The 22624-nt window shown below is 36.5% G+C and overlaps 1 pseudogene; it reads right to left on the bottom strand.

Moving 5' to 3' along the window:
• The window catches only part of LOC149177708 (boron transporter 1-like), a 54747-nt pseudogene that overhangs the window by 4805 nt on the left and 27318 nt on the right, over positions 1-22624 (bottom strand).

The following is a 22624-nucleotide window of genomic DNA, read 5'->3' as shown; positions in this document are numbered from 1 at the left end:
GCTACAAAACTCAGGCATATAGAGCAAGTGCAGACCGCGTTTTCAAGATATCGGTTAGAAAATCCATAGCATATAATAACACAAATTGAGAAACTCATAATTTCCTATCTGTTGAATATTGTAGCCAATTTTCTCACAGATTATATTGCAGAGCATAAAACTACTCATAAATTAACGTAACACACAGGCTTCATATTCTTTGTATATGGCTTCATATTCTTTGTTTTTCTTCAAGTTTGTTGCTTTACAAGACTTAAATTATTCCTTCTGAATTTGCTTTACAATAATTAAATTATTAAAGATAATAACAAATCTTCCCAACCATTCAAGATAAATCTGATTTAACTTGAATGCACATATTATTTATTTCCATTATCTAAATGTTTTACTGTCATGAAAAATAGATATTTCCATCTCAACATATCCTTGATCATTTGACATTGCCCTTGGTTAGTTTTTAAAGGTAATGGCTAAACATTTATAGAAGTTCTAATATTGTAAGCCTTACCATTTCCCTTTCATTTGTCAAGTTTAATTTCCACATTTTTTATTTCAATGAAACATTAAAGGCTGCAAACTTTGTGGTTAAGATCCAACTGGTAGAAGAAGGATGACTTTCTATGAAGCTCAAACCACTCACAGGACCCTTTAATACCACCATGCTTATTTGGCATGCCCAGGGTCTACAGAACCACAAGACTGACATAATAGATTTCATGCTTCAAGAAAACAGAAATACTTCAAGCTCGACTTCCATTACATTTTTTTACACGCACTATATGGTCTACCCTGTCCTCTGAGATGGACAGAGGTTCTTTGTGAAGACACACCAAATACAACTGAGTGATTTATGGCACAATGATTAAATAATGATAAGCCAACAAAATATGTACTATTCAACATAAGATATGCTCACTCAAGGGAAAGATTATTGGCCGAGGATTTAGACTCCAAACACCTAATTGGAAGTTGGTTTATGTGGCCTCAAACCAAATGCACTTGGACTCATATTTTTTCCTTGACTAACCAGGGGAATGCCCGAATGCTTTTCCCCTCTGTGAGGGCTATGTGTCTGTCTGATCTCACTTATACATGGGCTATATATTTGTTTAGATTCTGCAATTTGGGGACTTAATGCAGACTCGGATCCATGAATTGGTGTGCAATCACTCGAGCTAGTTATCCGTGGACTATATGTGTGTTTGATCTCACCGTGACTTCATGTAATCATCTCATCCAAAACTTCACTATCATTTGCACCTGTTCCCATGCTTCCTAGTCCGAACCCCTGAATTCCACTTCCTGCAATCAATATATGTTACAGTTCAATTTATTACTGTTCATGCCGCAAGGCTTATGAAATAGAATTGAGTAATATTTTTAAAATTTGTTTGATATGTGTCTTGCACTCACTGTTATATTGCATGGCATTCCAGGGGCTTCTTCATACTCTGCTACATCCAATTCTTGAAGATGTGCTCCTTTGAAAAACTTGGGAAGTTTATACTGCCTCGCTGGGACTAACAAGTTACAACATGATCAGTAGTGGGAAGAGAACACCATCTATAGGCACCCATGTGATACCAAAACAGGCCAGCAAATAACATGTCTGGAAAATGGTGAAAGTGGCAATTGTCTTGAAAGGCACCATTTCAAGAAATGTAGCATGATACTCCTAAAGTTCTTTGTAACCATCAATTCAACATTGATCAGCTTTGAAAACTATATTACAAACATTAAATTCAATCACATTATAGTTTGAATAAAGTTCATACTTGTATCTACGGCTTGGAGCAGTGAAAAGAAACAATATCCTTTCCCAAAATTGATTTCCTAGCAAACTCTCTATGGCCATGAAGGAAAAGTAACCCCAAAGCACAGAAGTTGGGATCTTTCTAATGATGGGCATTGCTACAAGGCAGCCAACCACCATCAGAGATTGCAACAAATTACTTAATTGCTGTTCTTTCACCTCAACAGGAAGAAGGTCATCCACGTCCTTGTCAACATTAAAAATTGATTCATCAACTGGGGCATCCATATTCCCAGTACTTGCAGCCAACTGAATTGTGGTCTCTTTCAATTCCTTAAGTGCCTGCATAAATGGTTGGGACATGACAAGACAAATAAATAAAGGGAGAGGAAAATTAGATAAAATGAAACACCCAAACTCAAAAATAAGACCATTACCAAGGCAGGTGGAGGCTGATAAACCATTGGGGTATGAATTTTCTCATAGGATTCTTGCATGTTTTGGTATAATTTCCCTAAGGTTGAATTTTTCTGCATACTTTTTCGGACTGTTGTCACTAACTTGCTAAGCACCAACTGTAACAAAAGTACTTGTAAGTTACTCATCTATAAAATGTCTTAATTGTGTCTTTGCCCTGAGAAGTTGCAATTGATAATTCCAATATATTGGTACCTGATGTTTGAGGGTAGCTAAGCTTTTCATGTGCATGGGAGATTGAGGAATAACACCATTTGAAGGAGGTATGCCAACAAGACCACATAAAATAGTCTGCCACAATAAAAGGAAAATTTATGAATCCACTAGAGATTTTTTATGAAGGTGAAAACAAAGAATGAAGAGTTAAATCAAGATGTCTTCAGGAGAGAAAGAGCTCTTCCATAATAAGGTAGCCAGTGAAAATTGAACCTAAACATGAACTCTGACAAAAATTACAACATAGTTCTAAATAATATATATTTACTGAGGTAATTTGCATACCAAAAATCCTAAGAGAAGTCATAATGGTATGAAGAAGGTTTTCTTAAGTTGAACTCCTTTTGTTGGGAAAGTTGGGATGCAACGCTGTGATCAAAATAATAAAGCACTGCAATCATTGTTGCCGGAATGAAAGCTCCAAAAATGCATAACAATGGCACATCAAGCATTTCCTGTGTGGAAAAATAAGTATTGTTATTGCATGGAAACGAAAACAAAAAAGGAAAAAAAATGGATTCTATGTTTTGAGGTGGTGGATGAAAGGCAAGATCAGTGCCTTATCATGTTTGGGCTATGGGAGCACGCATTTTATGTCAAAGGGAGAATGTCAAGAAGGATTATGGGTTATAACCAGCCAATCATTATCCACCTGCCTTGTGTTGTTGCCACCCCCAATCTTCCAAAGTTCAAACCCACTGCCTTCCAATCAGCAGAAAGGCCAACTTGACGCCTTCCAAATCGCTGAAGATTCATTGTAGGATTTATTTGGAGATCTTATACAATCCTCAGCAAACAGAGGCTTTATGTACTTCCAACTCACCACCTTTCTCAATAAGCCCTTCCCTTCTATAATTCTCTAGACATATTTAGTAGCCAAGGCTCTTTCCAAGCAATGGATATTTTAAATGTCCCATGCTCGCATCTCTTTAGGAACAACAATTTTTTTCCATGAGACCCGAGGAATATTCTTTTTTTTGTTTGTCCCCAGCCCATAGGAATATGAAACTAAGTCTTCTTACCTGTTCCAGGACCTGTTTGGAAATAAAGGAAAAAAACACTCAGTATACAAGGATGGCTTCAAGTAGGGATTTCACCAGCACTAACTTACCCCCCTTGATGATAACCATCTATTACACCATATTGACATCTCCTTTTCAACCTTAGAAACCATCCACACCCATTCTATTTTTTTGCAGTCACTGAATTTAGATAAAAATATAGCGTTGCGATTACAATTAAGCTAATTGAGCACCTAGATTACAATTATTGTATTGGGGACATTGTTATTCGACTTGCATCTGTTGCAGAGCTACTAGAAGTGTCTGGTGTTGTTGAATCATCAGTTGATGATAAGGTGTGTCAAAACATCTCATCACTTGAGAATTGTATGAAAACAGGAAATGATTCAAACATTGAGAAAGATTGTGAAATGGAGCCAAAACTTGAGTATTGTATTAGAGCAGAGCTATCTTCAGAACATAGATCTTTGAGAAGAAGACAAAACGCTAAGGCTGGTATGGCCTTTGAGGATCAGTCTGGTGATGATAAAGAAATTGAACTGAAGCCAAATGTGTAAATGAGACCAAAACTACAGAGAAAATTTTCCAGCAAGGGTCTTCAAGAAGGTGTAAGGCTAAAGTAGGTATGGATACCGAAGAATCATATTTATCCTCGATTGAGAATATTATAGGTCTCAAAAACGGGGATATTGAAGTGATGTGGGCAGATGGAATGATTTAAAAAGTAAGTGCTCTCTTGTTTTTGCTTGGATCTATTCTTTGTTACATTGATGTTTACTAACAACAGATGGCAAAGAATTTCAAATGATCAATCATATTTGACAATCGTAAACAACTTAATTTCCAAATAAAGTTTTGTTCAATAGTCTTGAAGAACTAGAACCACCACAATCCAGCTACACCAATGGTGCAAATCCTTAGCAAAAGTGGCAAAATAATTTTTTTTTAAACATGGTATACTTGATCACGTTACTTATACAGGTTTCCATCTATTTTACCAGTCTCCAAAGAGAAACTCACTAGTGAGATGATGCAGGCTATGCTACAACAGGCCAATAATCTTTTTATCCCCATAGCCAATATACGGGTCAGGGTACAAAACCTAGATCTTTGAAATACTCATGCTCCTGAGCACTACGAGCAGTGATGTGTCTACTGGGCTCTAGGCACAACATTTTCTGGGAGGGAACATGGTGGCATACCAGACATCCTTTGATCATATTCCAAAGAAAAAAGATAATGTTTGTCCTCACTGAGAGAAGATCAATTCATGTTGGCTCAAGACCTGGAACATGCACCTAACCACAAAGAAACTAAGAGGGTCAACGCTGTTAAAACTTCACAAAACTTGATCATAACCAAAACAACTTTGGCAAGAAGACATGTCAATCACCAATGAAACAATGTAAGAACCTAAATTCAGGTATAATTTCTTACACAAACAAGAGAATGCTACATCTAAGGTGGCAAAACAATGATCAACTACTTAGCCAACCTCTTCTGAAGAAGCACAGGATCACATGAAGCAATGAGCAGGGATCATCTCCATCATTAATCCAAAGAGTTCAAAAATGCAGTCCTACCCATGAGCAAACAACACCAACAATGAGCTACCAGTGTAGATCAAGATAATCACAGAGTTACTTCATCATCAATGCAAACATATGGTGCATGAAATCCATTGAAGAAAAGACATCAATATCATAGAATATACCCTTATTCTCAACAAGGCACCCCTAGCATTAATTCAAAAAGGATACAATGTCACTAAAAGCCTTTGTAAAACCATCAAGAACAAGCAGGTTTAAATTTTGAAATATAACTGGAAAAAACTATGCCTCACAATCAAAAAACATGCTTCAAAAACAGAGTCACTAGTATGTATCATATTGCAAATTTTAACAAGACTTCTTGCTCAGAAACAAACATCATTTATATACAACATTTCACCTTTTTCTATGGGCTGGACTTTTGAGAAAATTTTCGTGGTTAGAATCCAAAATAAGCGTTCTCTTTCACAGTTCACCATTAGAACCTTGCATGATTCAAAGCAAGGGTTCCATCACCATTGAGATGTTATCATCAAAACCAACATAAAAACCACTTGAATATCATATCCTCTACACATCAACATAACAAGTAAATACTCGCTCTATAAAGCATAGAAAACCATATTGCACAATATTATAAAATACCCTGTCAGTAACAACAGATGGCAAAGAATTTCAAATGATCAGTCATATTTGACAATCATAAACAACTTAATTTCCAAATAAAGTTTTGTTCAATAGTCTTGAAGAACTAGAACCACCACAATCCAGCTACATCAATGGTGCAAATCCTTAGCAAATGTGGTAAAATATTTTTTTTTTAAACATGGTATACTTTATCATGTTACTTATACAGGTTTCCATCTATTTTACCAGTATCCAAAGAGAAACTCACTGGTGAGATGATGCAAACTACACTACAACAGGCCAATAATATTTTTATCCCCACAGCTAATATACAGGTCAGGGTACAAAACCTAGATCTTTGAAATACTCGTGCTCCTGAGCATTTTTAACCATAGATATGTACACCGCTTTACCATAGATATTATTAACTTGTAAATAGAATTTGTTAGAATACCATGGGCCAATACCATGTATCATCAATACCGCATGCCCAAAGACCATTTCTTATATCACAATAGACTATTTATCAAATATTTTATCTGAATTTAATTTTATAAAAAAAAAAAAAAATTAATTAAATCTAAAGGAAAACAAATTATAATTACTTTGAGATACATTTAAACCCTCCCTCACATTAAAATATATAAGATATAAATAATAGTTATAAATATTAAAATATATAAGATATAAATAATAGTTATAAATCTAGATCCATTTTTCCATATAAATTAAAATAATAATTTTGTAACCATATTTACGTTTCATTAATAAGCACATAAAAAAATAATACTTACAATATAACAAGAATTTTAAGCATGGATATTCACTCCCACTTTACCATAGATATTATTAACTTGTAAATAGGCTTTGTTACAATATCTTGGGCCAATACCATGCTCATCAATAGGACATGCCCAAAAATCATTTATCCTTTCACAATCAAAATATTTTATAATTTTTTGTTTAATTATATTTTTGGGCTAAGAGACACCTTTCAGCCCAATATGGAAGAGATGTTGTAATGTAGTATTATGTTATGTTATCTAAACATTTTGACTCAATCAACTTACAAAAAAATTAAATTAAAATAATATTATTAATTATAAATATTAATTAAAACATTTTAACTAATGAAATTACATAAAAATGAAAATAAAATAAAATAAAATAAAAACATAATTAATAATTTTAATTATTATTTATCAATAATTACACCATCTTAGATCCACCTTTTAGATGTTGTAATGTAGTATTATGTTATGTTATCTAAACATTTTGACTCCATCAACTTATAAATAAAATAAAATAATATTATTAATTATAAATATTAATTAAAACATTTTAACTCAACGAAATTACCTAAAAATAAAATAAAAAAATATAATTAATAATTTTAATTATTATTTATTAATAATTACACGATGGTACAAGGAGAAACATCAGCATCAAAGGCACCTTACAAGGTGAGCACTCTAAAGTTAGTGGAATTGAAGTTGCAGTTGAAGGAAATGTTTGACAAGGGATACATTAGACCAAGTGTGTCACCTTGGGGTGCACCAGTGCTGTTTGTGAAGAAGAAGGATGATACTCTTAGGTTATACATTGATTACATGCAATTGAATAAGGTGAAATTAAGAACAAGTATCCATTACCAAGGATTGATGATTCGTTTAACGAGTTGAAGGGAGCAACAATTTTCTCGAAGATTGATATGAGATCATGATATCATCAGGTATGCATCAAGGAAGAGGATATCTACAAGACTACTTTTCACAGCATGTATGGGCATTACAAGTTTTTTGTAATTCTTTTTGGTTTTGCTAATGCTCCAACTACATTCATGTGCTTGATGAATAGTGTATTGATTCCCTATCTGGATAATTTTGGTATTATATTCATTGATGATATATCCTAAGAATGAGGAAGAGCATGTCGAACACTTAGCAATAGTGTTAAGACTTCTCATAGAGCATCATTTGTATGTCAATCTTAGTAAATGCAGATTCTTTCAAACAAAGGTCCATTATTTGGGGCATGTGGTTTCCAAAGAAGGCATAACAGTGGATCTAGAAAAGATAAGAGCTATCATGGAATGGGAAACTCCTAGGAATGTGGATGAGGTATGAGGTTAACAGGTTATTACAGGAGGTTCATCAGGAACTTCTCGCAAATTTCCTATCCTATTATGTCATTGCAGAGAAAAGGAAATTAATTTGAATGGATAGAGGAATGTGCAACAAGTTTTGAATGGTTGAAACAATTTCTTACAAACACTTCATTTTTAAAGATCGCATATTTGGATAAAGAGTTTGTGTTATGTGCAGATGCTTGAAAAACAGGACTTGGTGGGGTATGATGCAGGAAGGATAGGTAGTATGCTATGTGTCAAGGAAGCTAAATGAGCACAAGAAAAACTATGTGACGCGTGATATTGATTTGGCAGCAATAATCCATGCATTGAAGAAGTGGAGACACTATCTTCTTGGTAGGAAGCTCATCTTGATGAGTGATCACAGTTGATTGAGATACGCATTTCACCAAACAAATATGAATGTCAAGAAATCTAGGTGGTTGGTGACGATCAGTGAGTTTTACTTCAAGATAAAGTACATTAATGGTAAAGAAAACAGGGTTGTAGATGCTCTTAACAGAAGGATACAGGTAAATCATATAGAAGCTATGAGTTCATATGGGAAAAATCTACAGGATGGGATCATACAGACAACCCAGTAGGATGATAGGTACCAGCAGCTTAAGCACAAGTTACAACATCAGGGTATAGGTGAACAGAATGTGGACTATCATCACATGATAGATGGTTTGATCAGATTTAGGGATAAGATCTATGTGCAAAAAAAATGAGCTCAAGAAGCTTATCTTACGGGAATTTCATGTTAATCTGTATTCAAATCATCTGGGATACCAGAAGACATTGAAAATGGTGAAGAAGTTTTACTACTGGCCGAATATGAAGAAAGAGGTGGTAGAGTTTGTGGCTAGATGTTTGGATTGTCAATAAGTAAAGGCAGAGTGTAAACATTTGCGTGGTTTATTGCAGTTGATCCTGAATCCACAATGGAAATGGGAGGTAATTTATATGGACTTCATTATAGGTTTACCAAGGACATCTAGACAACATGATTCTATCATGGTTGTGGTTGACATGTTGACTAAGGTAGCTCACTTCATTTCAGTGAAGTCTACTCATTCATCTAGTGAGGTAGGACATGTCTTCATCAAGGACATAGTGAGGTTACATGGTATTCCTAGGAAGATTTTGTCAGAAAGAGATGCCAAGTTTTGCTTGGTTTATTCCATGAGATCACATATTCATCCTTGGAATATGGTGCGGGGGTGATTGAATGAAAGAGAGATTTGGTTCATCCCAATTTATGGTTGAGTGGCACATGGAAGTCCCTGACTTGGTTGGATTTTGCATATGTTAATAAGAGATCCTTTCCTCTTGTATCTTATGAGTAAATGTACTTGTTATTATTTGGATTTGATAGTTGTTATATCATTTTTATTATTCTGGTTATATGTTGGTTATAAGCATGGTTACATGACATATTTTAGTTATGGCTCTCATCATGTTTTGATTGGTAAATGAATTGTTATTGAATCCATTACCTAATATATATTGTTGCAGCCATTATGAGAGGGAAACAAACCTTCTTAATGGTTTTTAGATAAGTGTGAGACCCCTATGTTTATATATGAATTTATAACCTGTAGATTACATGTTCAAATAATGTTTAACGAAATGTATCTCATGGTGAGGCTTGGTTAGGTCAAGTTCTTGACTAAGTTTTGCATTAATGGATTTGTACTTGTGTCATTCATTATTCTGGAAAGGTCTATCAAGTTCTAGGTAGAGGTTTGGGTGCTGGCCTTGAAAAAGTGGCTCAAATATCGTGGTTGCATGCATAGAACTAGGAGAATTAGACTGCATTCGCTGGGAAGAGGGGTCATCCATGCGACTAGAGGGTTATAGTCAAATTTCTGCAATGTTGTGCCAGTGTTTGGGAGTCCAGAAAACTAAAAAATAAATTTAACTCAAGGTTTCGACACTTGGAGTGGTTGTTTGGTTCTTGGGGGTCCTAAAGCACCTAAGTAAAGTTAGTAAAGTTTTGGTTTGTTGATTCCACTTCCTTAAGTTGATCTAGGAGGTTGATTCATATCATAGTAACTCTTTGTCACATGTTTACCTCTGTAGGCCGATGAACTTGGGTAAATGTGGGAGGAGGTGGTTAAAAATACTCTTGGAAAATATTGCAAAGAGAGAATACTTTCATGTCCTCCGAACTTAGAATTTAGAAGCATATAAAATTTCCAACCCAACCTGTCAATTGCAAGAAGGGAAAATGAAATCAAGGGGTTGTAGGCCACTGACCTATACCATAAATACAATGTTCCAATTGAATTATTTAAAATATATTTTGTCTATGATTTATTAAAATGGAAGGAGGAAAATAAAAAAATGAGTTCCAGTTGTTACTGTGGCACCTTGCATGATCTACAATTATAATCCAATCATGAGCCAATACACTCCACTTCTTCAAGGCGTAGCTCATAGTTATGAATTGGCACTCTTGAACTCTCTAACGATCGTCAAAACCATGATACCATTATGATCCCACGTGTAACCATTACTGCTCATGCATGTGGGAATTCTTAGTGTATTTCTATAACTTAGGAAATGTATAGCATCTATAGGTCAAGGGATGTGATAGTTTATGTGTCAGCAAGCTCAAGGTAATGCTCCAGAATTTGACTAGATTCGTTGTGACACGACCAATTAAGTAAGCTTCTCTATTTGGTTTTGTATTTTTATTCTTCTCACTCATATGGTTGGAAGTAATTCCCTATTCTCTTTTGTCTGCACCAATGGTTGGTCAACTCTACTTGGGGATTTGAGTTTTATGGTTTAGTTCCTTTAGTGTGGAATTTCTAGGTCAAATGTAGCTAAGGGTGGAATTGTGGAGCCTTGGTCGATAGATACCTTCATTTTACTAAGGAATTTAGGTTAAATAGAGCCTAGGTTGGTCAGGCCTCTCTTCCGCCCTTAACTGTGTTTGAGCTCTCGAAACCATTAATTACTCATCTATCAATCCTTCTATGCATTGAATCGTGCTTGCAATGTAGTTTCTTTAGTGAGCATTGTTGGCCTGAAGCATATAGTTCTTGGAGGACAATAGGATTGATAGTGTTTAACAGAGCTTGTATTATACGAATGGTCTCTATGGAGGGGGTGAGCAATGAGGGCTTTACTCAATGAAACTCTGGCATATCACATGCACTTGTGGCATACTAAACAATACAATTTGACCACATATTAGAGAATACCTCTAAAAATCACATTTTTTAACCCCTACCAATATGAACCCCATAGAACTTCCCAATTTAGAAATCCCTTACATTCACTAGATATTGTAGGTATCCATTTTTTCATTAACATTTATTATACCCCTTTATATTTTGTCATCAACTTTGAGCTCCATTTTTTATACCTGCCAATATAAAAAAATAGTTTACCCACTACTACATGTTCTATATATTTGTCATTTTTTCCTTAATATATATCCCCCAACATCAACACATGTGGTATGGTATTTATCCCGCGATGAAGCCCCCATGAGGTTAGCTAAAGGAGATATGGAGAGAGGTCGAGGACAACGACAGGTGGGGACTACTAGGAAAGGTTAGGGGAATATGAGAAACAACAAGGAAATTGGTGATACTGTCAGTGGAAAAGAAAGGTCACACAAGTGCACCTATAAGGAAAAACTCAACCAACTGATAGAACAATTTAGCACTCTACAAGTTGACATTATGGCCATGATACTAAGACAATAGAAATAAGTGGAGACTAAGTCAAAGGTGTTAGAGGAATTCCTAAGCCTTCAAGGAATGGCAATGAGACAAATGGATGAGCCGGAAGCGTTATGAAAAAAATTGTGAACTTGTAGGAGTAGTTTCAAATTTTGCAAACCAATGCAAACAAACCCATCTTTGGCAGTGGACAAGAGGTAAACCAATTTCTGGACCTTAATCAAATTCTGCAGATGACCACAAAAAAATCAATGCATTCCTGTACATTTTTCTTTATAATAGGCACCTTTTTTCGATTGTATACATTTTGATATGTAGTTATTTTTGTAAAACTCTGTGATGCACCAGAAGAGTTTGAAACCAATAGATCTCATAATAAGTCACAGTCTCATGAAAAATGATGTAATACATGAGTACATGCTATGACTAGGCACAAATTTAATCTAATATTATTATCCCAAAATTTCGTACAGATGATAACAACATAGTAGCATGTAAGAAATAGGTTCAAACATTAGCGAAAGCAGTCCTAACTGAAAAAAATTACTAAAAAATGAAAATAGACAAGAAGAAATCAAAATTTCATTTACCGTGTACCTTTCTGATTAATCAAGCGGGACCACATGTATGTTCTTTAGTAAATTTGTGCAACCATGTGGATGCCAGTGGAAAAGTCACTCAACAACTATTTCTACATTTTTAACTCTCCAACTATTAGATTTGATGACGCCCTATTGCAAACATAAAGATTCATGCTTTTTGGTTGAGGAAAAATCAACCCCAAGCTCCCTTTTTTTATAAAAGTGATTTACAGTGGTTATGGAAGGTTTTCTAGAAAATCTCATCCACTGGGGTCTATAAAAGAAGAGTCGGGCTAAGGAATTCAAGGAGACATATAGAGTATGCTTATGCTGAAAATATTGTGTAGAAGTAAGGAGGATTGAGAGAGATAAGGAGATGAATGCCCATCACTTAGGAGAGATTGAGCTACACCCCTTGCAGTCGGTTACACAACGAGGTGAAGTTACGGTAAACTTTTTGATTACTGAACTTTCTTTCCTTTTTATTGGGTTATGTTTATAAAATAGTATATTTTTCTATTTACTTTACATAAAGTATTTATGCATCTTTACTATTTTATGGATTATGGATCTTGCCTAGTTCTTAATTAACAATCCTCACGTTATATGTTATTATTTAATAACGTGATTATTTCATCTTTTCGTACATTCTTGAGGGAAATAACCACCAAGAGGAATGGAAACTCCGTTGGTTTTAGATTCTACTTTCTTTCTCATTTCCTCCCACACACACACACACATACATATAAGTTTTTCTTTCTCATATTTGTTTGTAGGTACCTCATTTGTACTCCCATGTGCTATTTTGTAGACTTTTGTATAAATTGGAGCTTAATTACCTATAGAAATCTGTCGTGCTAGAAAACTGTTACAGTGCGTGACACAAAAAATTTCTTTGTACAATTGTGTGACACCAAATGATACCACACAAATAATCTTGTAACAGTCGCATGGTTGAGATAAAATGATGCAGTCTGATTCCATCTCAAATTGGTAGTGGCTTTTTCCTTCTTTGAGACCCGTAACTCCTTTCTTTTATTTTCTGCAACCCATAAATTCAACAATCAAAATAAAAAAATAATGAAGTAAACATTTACCTTAGATATTCTAAGTGGGGGGTAAAATATACTTAGATTCATAAATTTTACTTAATTGATGGTTCAAGCCCACCCTAACTAGATTTCTTTTTCTTTTATTTTCAAACAAAGTATATATTTTGTTTCAAGAAACCACATAATTCTAGTTAAAACACCTCACACATAAACAAGTCTCACTCCAAAGGAGAATACAATGTGTGCTCTTTACCCTACACTCTTAGGAGCGATCTCTGTAAAATAGCATCTTATTATGTTTTGGACCTAAATCCCCTCACATAATCATATTTTTGTTGTGTTATTTAAAGAAAGCAAGAAATTATTAGTAGTTATTTTGTTTAACACTCACTTCTTATTTTTTTCGAGGTTCTTTTTTTTTTAGACATATTAGTCTTCCCACACAACACTCCTTAATTCAAAATTTACTTTAAAATCAACCCACTATCTTAATTCACCAACATTAAACCTCCACAGGAGGCGCACAAAAGAATTAAGTAGTTTAGGTAGGGCACTGGGGTTAGGCATCCAAATAATACCCCTTTTTCATTACATTTGAAACATAAGTCAATTGAATATGGAGCTCTAAAAATCCTTCATAACCAAACATAAAATATTACCCAAGAGAAGTGACGCCATGTCACCAGGAGGTTAAACCTGAGGTATGTTGGTTAGTGTGCTCACTTAGTGGCTACCCACCACTTTGGTTTTGAGTTGATCACATATCATTCAAGGGCCAATTACTTCTCTCCCATATGGAAAAGGAACCATGGTGACCAATATTAGTTAAATTATCTTACCCTATAGGTGACGGTTTTGGGAATCAACAATACCTAAATCAAATTTCGGTGGTCACGGGTACACTCGTTAGCATCAATCATTATAATCGGTTTCCACCAAGTACATGAGTACCATCCATATAATAGGCTTGAGACCCCCATCGGTAGTCGCTTACCAAAATGTTCTAGTGACTTATAGTGAGTGGATAGGAAGTGCAGGTGTCTAGGAAATTTATTTCCCTGTTGTGTGAATGTGTGGATTTCAAGTACCTAACACTTGCTTATAACATCTTTATTGCATTCTCTTGCATACGTTTTTCTCGTTATTTAAATAAACACGTGTGTTAATTGAAAAAAATGAACTGCATCTTCTTGACATCTCCCCACGCAATTTAATTATCACCATTGTGGACCTTGGACCAAAACGTTGGTCCCGTAGATTTCAAAGTCTTCCTCCCATTGAATGGGGATTTTCTCCCCTTCCAACCCACAAAAACGTAACCAAACTCATGTCATCTTAGGTGTTTGTAGTCATATGTTCCTTACAACTTTACTGCTTTGATCTATCCAAGGGACTCCCCCTCGGTCATCATCTACCTTACCATCAACTCCTTCGGGAGCACCTTTGCCCACCAACATGGCTAGACAATAGTAGAATCCTGCTAGTCCCACCACTTTACCTTTTATGGCATGTTTGAACCTCCCAGGCCTAACCAATCTCATCAATGATCCCATCCACCATGATGCTACTTGGCCTACTATGTAGGCCAATATTCTTGCAGACATCCGAAAATTTGAAGCCAAATTCGGGGAAGACCCTACAAATCATGAGATGTGCTTTCATCCTCGGCATTATTCCAACACCTATACAAACCCTTACCATCGATTTAGCCAAAAAAAAAATTGACCAACCTACCATGACACGCTCTAAATTTAATTCATTGGATTTAGATTTTTTGAACTACTATCAAGTACCCATTCACCATGACTTAGGAATTGAAATTATTTTGAATCTCCATCAAAATACGACCATCCACATTTCATACCACATTAAAAAATGGAAGAGATGTCGTAATCTCTGTAAAATCAAGCTTGATGATTCATTTATCCTTGATTGGTTTTTCAAATCCCTCCTCCCACTAATCCTTAAAGATGTCACATTGACCATGTTGGCTATAGAAGTTGAGGCCATCACCAAAGCACAACAGTATGAACATATTTACTATTAGTCAAGATATTTATATAATATTATTCCTGATTCACATACTCATGGCGTGACATGCACTACTCAAACTTTCCTTACCATGTTTAACCCTTATCACCATTTTTTGAGACCTCCTCAACCTCATTCATAACCCCATATAGGGGTTAATTTTGTTTAGCCAAGTCCTCAAGCTCAGGCTTAGTCTTTCGTGAAACTTAACTTTATAAACCCCTCTAACCCTATAGGACATAATCACAATCGAAACCAAGGAGGAAATCAAAATCCACCTAGAAGAAGGATGGCCTCAATGCTGGCCCAATGCAAATAACCATCAACCCACAAAAGAACCTAATCCTCCTATGACTAACAATCGTTGAGGAAAAGTACAAGGATAGCGACAATGAAGACACAAGACCAATTTTCCTTAGGAAATTTCTATCTCCATGGAACATTATACCCACCATTGCCCTTAGTTACTGGAAATATGACAACACAAAGAATCCAAGCAACATCAAGCTACTCCTCCTCAGGGTCAGCCATGTAGATTTTCATGTAGATTCACATCTCATGTAATGTACTAAAACACAAGACAAGAATCTACTCTACTCTTTAAACAATGAAAACCAAGAATCAATGAAAACAATAATAGACAAGCAGAAGATAATCAAAGACACATAACACAATTGTTTCTATGGGGAAAGACACTTCTCAAAACCCTAACTATCTATTGCATTAATCAGAAATATGAGTGATAATACATGCTTGTTGTCACAAGAAAAATTCTGCACAAGTATGATCAACTCTCTGCCTCACAAGCCTACACTGACAAACACTTATCCAATTTTTGTTTTCTGTTGAGCCCCTATTTCGTTGCGCAATTCCTATGAGGAATAGTCCATATTTAATTAGTAATTCCTTCTTTCATAACTACACAATCTAAAATCTAGGTCCTCTTTTGCTTGCATGCATGATCTATACAACTCGGATCATTCTACAACTGATAGTACATTGTCCCTGCACTCAAGTCTCAACTGGGTCTTTCTCTGAATCGACATGCATGAGTTTCTCATGAGTGAATATTTAGTTAGTTGGACTAGCATTGAGGATGCACCAGTGCACCAACTCACTACTAATCCTCTATTAGTTCCACAAACAGTTAGAACTAGTTTAACTGACCATAACTCAATCAAACTGAGTTATCTAATTACAACTCAAATAAACTCATCCTGGACCCCTAAAATTTAGGGAGAACATATACATGAATATAGAAAGACTTCCAACTCAAATTCCTAAGATAATTAAGTCAATTAAACTTAATTAACTATTTACAAGTTGCTATGAGAATATAATTGGATTTTAATTATCAGTTTAATTCAAGGATAAATTAAACTAGAATTTCTTATTGTCATTTCTCAACACTCCCTCTCAATAACAAAGGGATTATTAGGTACCCCGATCATGTCTCTGTGATACTCGAATTTACATCTTGACAATGCCTTTGTCAAAATGTCAACATCTTGGTCCTCCGTGGGAATGTACTCCAACAACATAATCCACCTCAATACATAATCTTTGAGATGATGATATTGGATATCAATATGCTTGGAATGACCATGAAAAACTAGATTTTCAGAGAGTTTGATACAACTCTTATTATTGCAGTAAATCACACTTGGATCCATCTACTAGCCAAACAAACCAACCAGAATCTTCCTCATCCAGATGGCCTCACATGCTGTCAGACTTTCAGTTATGTACTCTACCTCTACCGAACTAAGAGCAACCGATCTTTGTTTCTTGCTATACCAAGAAACTTCCGCTGACCCAATACTGAAGATCCCTCCTGATGTACTCTTCCTGTTGGATGGACTCCCTTCCCAATATACATCAGTGAATCCTTGAAGCTTCACTCCCTCTATTCGTTTGTACCACAATCCATACTAAGTAGTTCCCTTGAGGTATCTCAACACATGATTTGTCCCCTTCCAATACAGCTTGGTAGGCCTAACCATTGCTTGACTAAGTTCATTAACTACATAGTACATATTCGGTCGTGTGTTCACCAAATACATGAGTGAACCCACAAGCTGCCTGTAAATAGTAGCTTCCACTACTTCCCCTGAAGTAGCATCCTCCTTCCTCCAGTTACCTACTAGAGGAGTCTCCATGGGTTTGTTGCTCTCCATGCGAAACCTCCTGAGTATCTCATTGGCATACTTTCCCTAAGACAAAAACAATTCCCCATCACCCTGCCATACTTCCATGCCCAGAAAGTAATGCATGAGCCCCATGTCCTTCATCTCAAACTCTCTTGCAAGGTCCTCCTTGCAAGACTTGATCAGTTGATCATCACCTGTCAAAATCAAATCATCGACATATAACACAATGATCAACAATTTACCTTCCACCACTATGTGGTATAGATTCACATTTTCTTCACTCTTAGTGAAGCCTAACCCAATGAAGTAGCTATCGATCTTGGTATACTAAGCAAGGGGTGCTTGCTTCAACCCATACAACGCCCTCTTGAGTTGGCACACATGTGACTCACGGTTGAAGGTCTCAAAACCTTCATGTTTCTCTATGTACACCTCTTCCTCAATCGTTCCATTAAGGAAGGTTGTCTTTACATCCATCTGATGTATCTTCTAACCCATCTTCACGGATAGTGCCAATATAGATCTAATTGATGAGTACCTTGTAACAAGAGAAAAGGGCTCATCATAATCAATCCCCTCTACCTATGAAAATCCATAGGCCACGAACCTGGCCTTGTGCTTCTCCACACTACCATCTGCAACTTGATTTATATTGTAAAGCCATCGGGAGCTCACCTCTGACTTGTCCTCCGGTCTCGGGACCACATCCCAAACATTGTTATGAACTATGGAGTCATACTCCTCCACCATGGCATCAACCCAAACCGATTGTTGCACTACCTCCTCAAAAGAAGATGGCTCTATCTCAACACATCTACTCATAAGAGCCATGTATTCAGTGTACCTCTCAGGTGACCTCCTCTGTCTGCGTTGAGATGTGGGTGCTCCCACATTCTCCCATGCATCATGCAGTACCTCGTTAGCCTTTCTGGTGCACTTTCTCCCATCTCTGGAAGACTCTGCCTGAGTGTACGTATCCACTCCTATATCTTATGCATGTGGCTTCTCCACATCAATCTAAGCCTCCTCAACCTTAGGAGCTAAAATCTCCTCACTTGCATGTAGCTCAAGCTCCCTCTCAAGGGAAACTCACATGGCCTTCTCCTCATCAAATATGACAACCCTGTGAACCATTGCCATCCTACTGGTCGGAAGGTACACCCAATAGTTGTGAGGTGTATAAGTGTACCCCACAAATATCCCCAACTGTGTTGTCGGCTCAAGCTTCTTCTATGTATATTTGGTCACTTGGAAATATACTAATGACCCAAAAATCCTAAAGTGACCAACGTCTGGTTTCTTACTAGAATAAGCCTCCTCTGGTGTCTTCATCACAAGTATCTGATGAAGGCTACGATTCTACAAATAAACTGTTGTGTTTCATGCCTCAACCCAAAAGTGTAGGGGTAGGCCCTGATCATGCAACATCACACGTGCTGCCCCTACAATGCTTATGTTCTTCCTCTCGGCCACCCCATTCTGATGTGGGTTATGGGGTGGTCAACTCCTATTTAATCCCTTCTGTTGCATAGAAGTTCTTAAAATCATTTGAGACATAATCACCATCATTATCACTCCTCAGAGCTTTAACCTTATTTCTAGACTCTTTCTCAACCAATGATTTAAATTCACAAAACTTTGTGAAAGTTTGATCCTTCTTTTGCATGAAAAATATCTAGCATTTATGAGAAAAGTTGTCAACAAATATAACTTAATGCCTTTGTGCAATCATGGATGCTGTCAAGAATGGTCCACACACATCTGAGTGGACTCACTCTAGAATCACCTCTAATCAGTTGTGAAAGGAAGCCTTGGTGTATTTTCCCAAAGTACACCCCTTGCATGTATAAACTTGCTCAAGCATACCTTTGAGAAGACCAGTAGAGATCTGATGCATGATTTTCAAAGCCCTGTGATGCAAGTGGCCCAATCGCCTATGCCATAACTTTCCAATGTCTCGGCTCTGTACCTTCTCTGATTTCGTGCTCAAAGAAGCACAATCCTCTAGCTCCAACTTATATAGATTCTTAACTCGAATCCCTATTTTCTTTACTTGATCGGTGGCTATGTGTCGAAGAGACGCCTTTCCTTTCGAGAAAATCACATCATAGCCTCTATCCTTAAGCATGGCAACCGATACTAAGTTCTTCTTCAACCCGGGCACATATATAACATCCCTCAAGGTGAGGGGAGCACCCTTCTCCCTTTGAAAAGTAATCGTGCCCAATCCAATAGAACTATACCTCCTGTTGTCACCCATCTCGATATGAATCTAGAGATCCTTCTCCTCCAAGTCACTAAACAACTCCTTTTCACCAGTCATGTGGAATGAAGCTCCATTGTAAAGGTACCATACACTACCCATCATTGATGACACCATGCATGCAATGAGAGTAAAGTTCAATTCAAATTGATACGCCAAAGCCTCACCCACCACTCCTCCTAAGCACTTCTTCTTGGACTTCTTGAGTGGACAATTTGTAGCAAAATGGCCAAACTCGTGATAATGAAAGCACTTAACTTTCATCATGTCTTTCTTATTACCTCCATGGAAGGAATCCTATTTGGAATTGGATTCCTTCCCTTTCCCTTTCCTTGCCTTACTCACTAAGGCACAATTTTCCTCATCATCAATCTTTGATGAGGAACCATCTCTGGTGTTCCTTATGATCTCCTTCTGCATCAAATCCGACCATAGTCGTTCCCAATCTGGCAGCTTCTCCCTTCCATTCACATAGTCATAATAGTTATTCCAACTCTCAGGAAGGCCTACGAGAGCTAGACTCACCATATCATCCTCAATACGGTTATTCCAACACTTTCAATATCATCATGACAGTCAGTGAACTTTGTCAAGTATTTTGGAATGGTCTTGCCTTTCTCCATCTTGATTTTTTGAAGTTTGTCTTTCAGTGCCAACTTCCTATGGCCACTGTTGTTCTAGAATAGGTCTGTCAATGCTTTCCACATAGCATACTAGGTTTCCTTCCCATGGAGACTCAAGACAATGTGGTCTCCAACTCCCTCAAGGATTATCTACCTTGCCTTCGCCACACACTTCTTCCATTCGACCATATTTTGTACATACGATGTTGTTGGCTTAAGAATGTCTTGATCAACGAATTCTTTGAGGCCATTATCCTCTAGCACAACCTCCATTCTGTCCTTCCAGGATATATAATTCGAGCAGCCTTCTAAAGCATACTCAAGCCGCAAACCATAGAACGCCATCTGTCAATCCTGAAGTATGTATTGCAAATTTAAATTTCACCGGTAACCCAAAACTCAAAACTTCGAAATCTCCTCTAGTATACTATATTCAACTCCGATAACATGTATATTTTCCTTTAGATTCACATCTCATGTAATGTACTAAAACACAAGACAAGAATCTACTCTACTCTTTAAACAACGGAAATCAAGAATCGATGAAAACAATAATCGACTAGAGGAAGATAATAGAAGACACATAACACAATTGTTCCTTTGGGGAAAGCCACTCCTCAAAACTCCAACTATCTATTTCATTAATAAGAAATCTGAGTGATAATAAAAATCTTGTTCTTACAAGAACAATTCCGTAGAAGTATGATCAACTCTCTGTCTCACAAGCCCGCACTGACCAACACTTAGCCAATTTTTGTTGCCTACTGAGCCCCTATTTCCTTGCCCAATTTGTGTGAGGAATATACCATATTTAATTGGGAACTCCTTCTTCCATAATTGCGCAATCCAAATCTAGGTCCTCTTCTGATTGTATGCATGATCTGTAGAACTCGGTTCATTCTACCACTAATAGTACATTGTCCCTGCACTCTAGTCTCAACTGGGTCTTTCTATAAAATTGACATGCATGAGTTTCTCATGAGTGAGCCTTCAGTTAGCTGGATTAGCACTAAGGATGCACCAGTGCACCAACTCACTACTAATCCTCTACTTGTTCCAAAAACAGTTAGAACTAGTTTAACCAACCATAACTCAATCAAACTGAGTTATCCAATTACAACTCAAATAAACTCATCCTGAACCCCTAAAATTTAGGTAGAAAATATACATGACTACATAAATACTTCCAATTTGAAATTCCTAAGCTAATTAAGTAAATTAAACTTAATTAACTATTTACAAGTTGCTATGAGAATAAAATTCATTTTTAATTCTCAGTTTAAGTATAGGACAAATTAAAATGGAATTTCTTGTTGCCATTTCTCAAAAAGCCACAACCATTTTGTATTGTTGTCTTACATAATCCATTTTTGTCTCTGGGTGTTTTCCAACAACATGATGTGCCATCTGCATCTCGATCTATGGATACATATTATCAAAATATTCTCTACAAACTCAAAACCATAATTACCGACCATCTCCCCCTCCTCTTGACAAAGAGGGTATAGTCCCTGAAATGAATGTCTCACTACAAATCCCAGGCCCATACCTCAAGCCGTGAATTCTTAGAATTCTCATTCAACGAACTCCTAGAATTCTTAGAATTCTTGGGATAGTTATCTACAGTTATTTCTTGTCTTGAAGTTCTTCAATCTTTCCCCGCTCAATGAAAAGCATTGTTGAACAGTCTGGTCCCAATTGACCCCAGTGATTCATGCTTAATGACATTCGATCAAGATGATTTCAAACCACATCTACCACCTTCGATTGCTTTCTAGTTGTTGGTTACTATCCAAAATCTTATCATCCATTGTTGCACCATAGATGAAGGCACATCTACATGCGTCATGTTAATGCATGATTGGAAGAAGTTAGGTTCTCTTGAAATCAACTCTTCCAATATTCCATTATGAGCATATGATGGAAGAAAATAAATACCACATGAGGTATACCAGAATGCACTAATTCAATTGACAGGAAGAATTCCTAGTAGACATCAAGGTAATCGATGCCCCCTTAAATTATAATATCTTACTAGGAAAAAGTTTCATGTATGCAATAAAAGAAATCTCTTCTTCTAGATTGTGTGTCATGATGTTTCCCCTTGATGGATGTGTCATCACTGTTGACCAACTCACTTACTATGAGCATCACTCCTCCATCAGCATTGATAATACTCTTCCCATAGTCGAGAAACACATGGCTACTTTTCCTATATAAGATGTTCGACCTGGACTTTTTAAAGAGTTTTCTTTACTTGGAGTCTATACAGATGCTCCTCCCTTATACCATCAAACCCTCAAAATTATATGTTTACGATATTGGCATCTAATCATCCCAAAAATATTGAAAATACTTCCCCCATTTCAAAACCCCCTGCGATGGTTCCCACTCCTATAAAAATTCCTTCGCCAAACACCATAGATCATCCTTCAAATAATCAAGTG

The sequence above is a fragment of the Pinus tabuliformis genome, chromosome 4_1 (assembly GCF_031772625.1).
Source record: "Pinus tabuliformis cultivar Carrire ecotype Pingquan chromosome 4_1, CPIR1, whole genome shotgun sequence".
In the NCBI taxonomy this organism is placed as follows: Eukaryota; Viridiplantae; Streptophyta; class Pinopsida; order Pinales; family Pinaceae; genus Pinus; species Pinus tabuliformis.
Note: the sequence above shows the minus strand (reverse complement) of the source record. Positions and strands in the feature narration are given on the sequence as shown.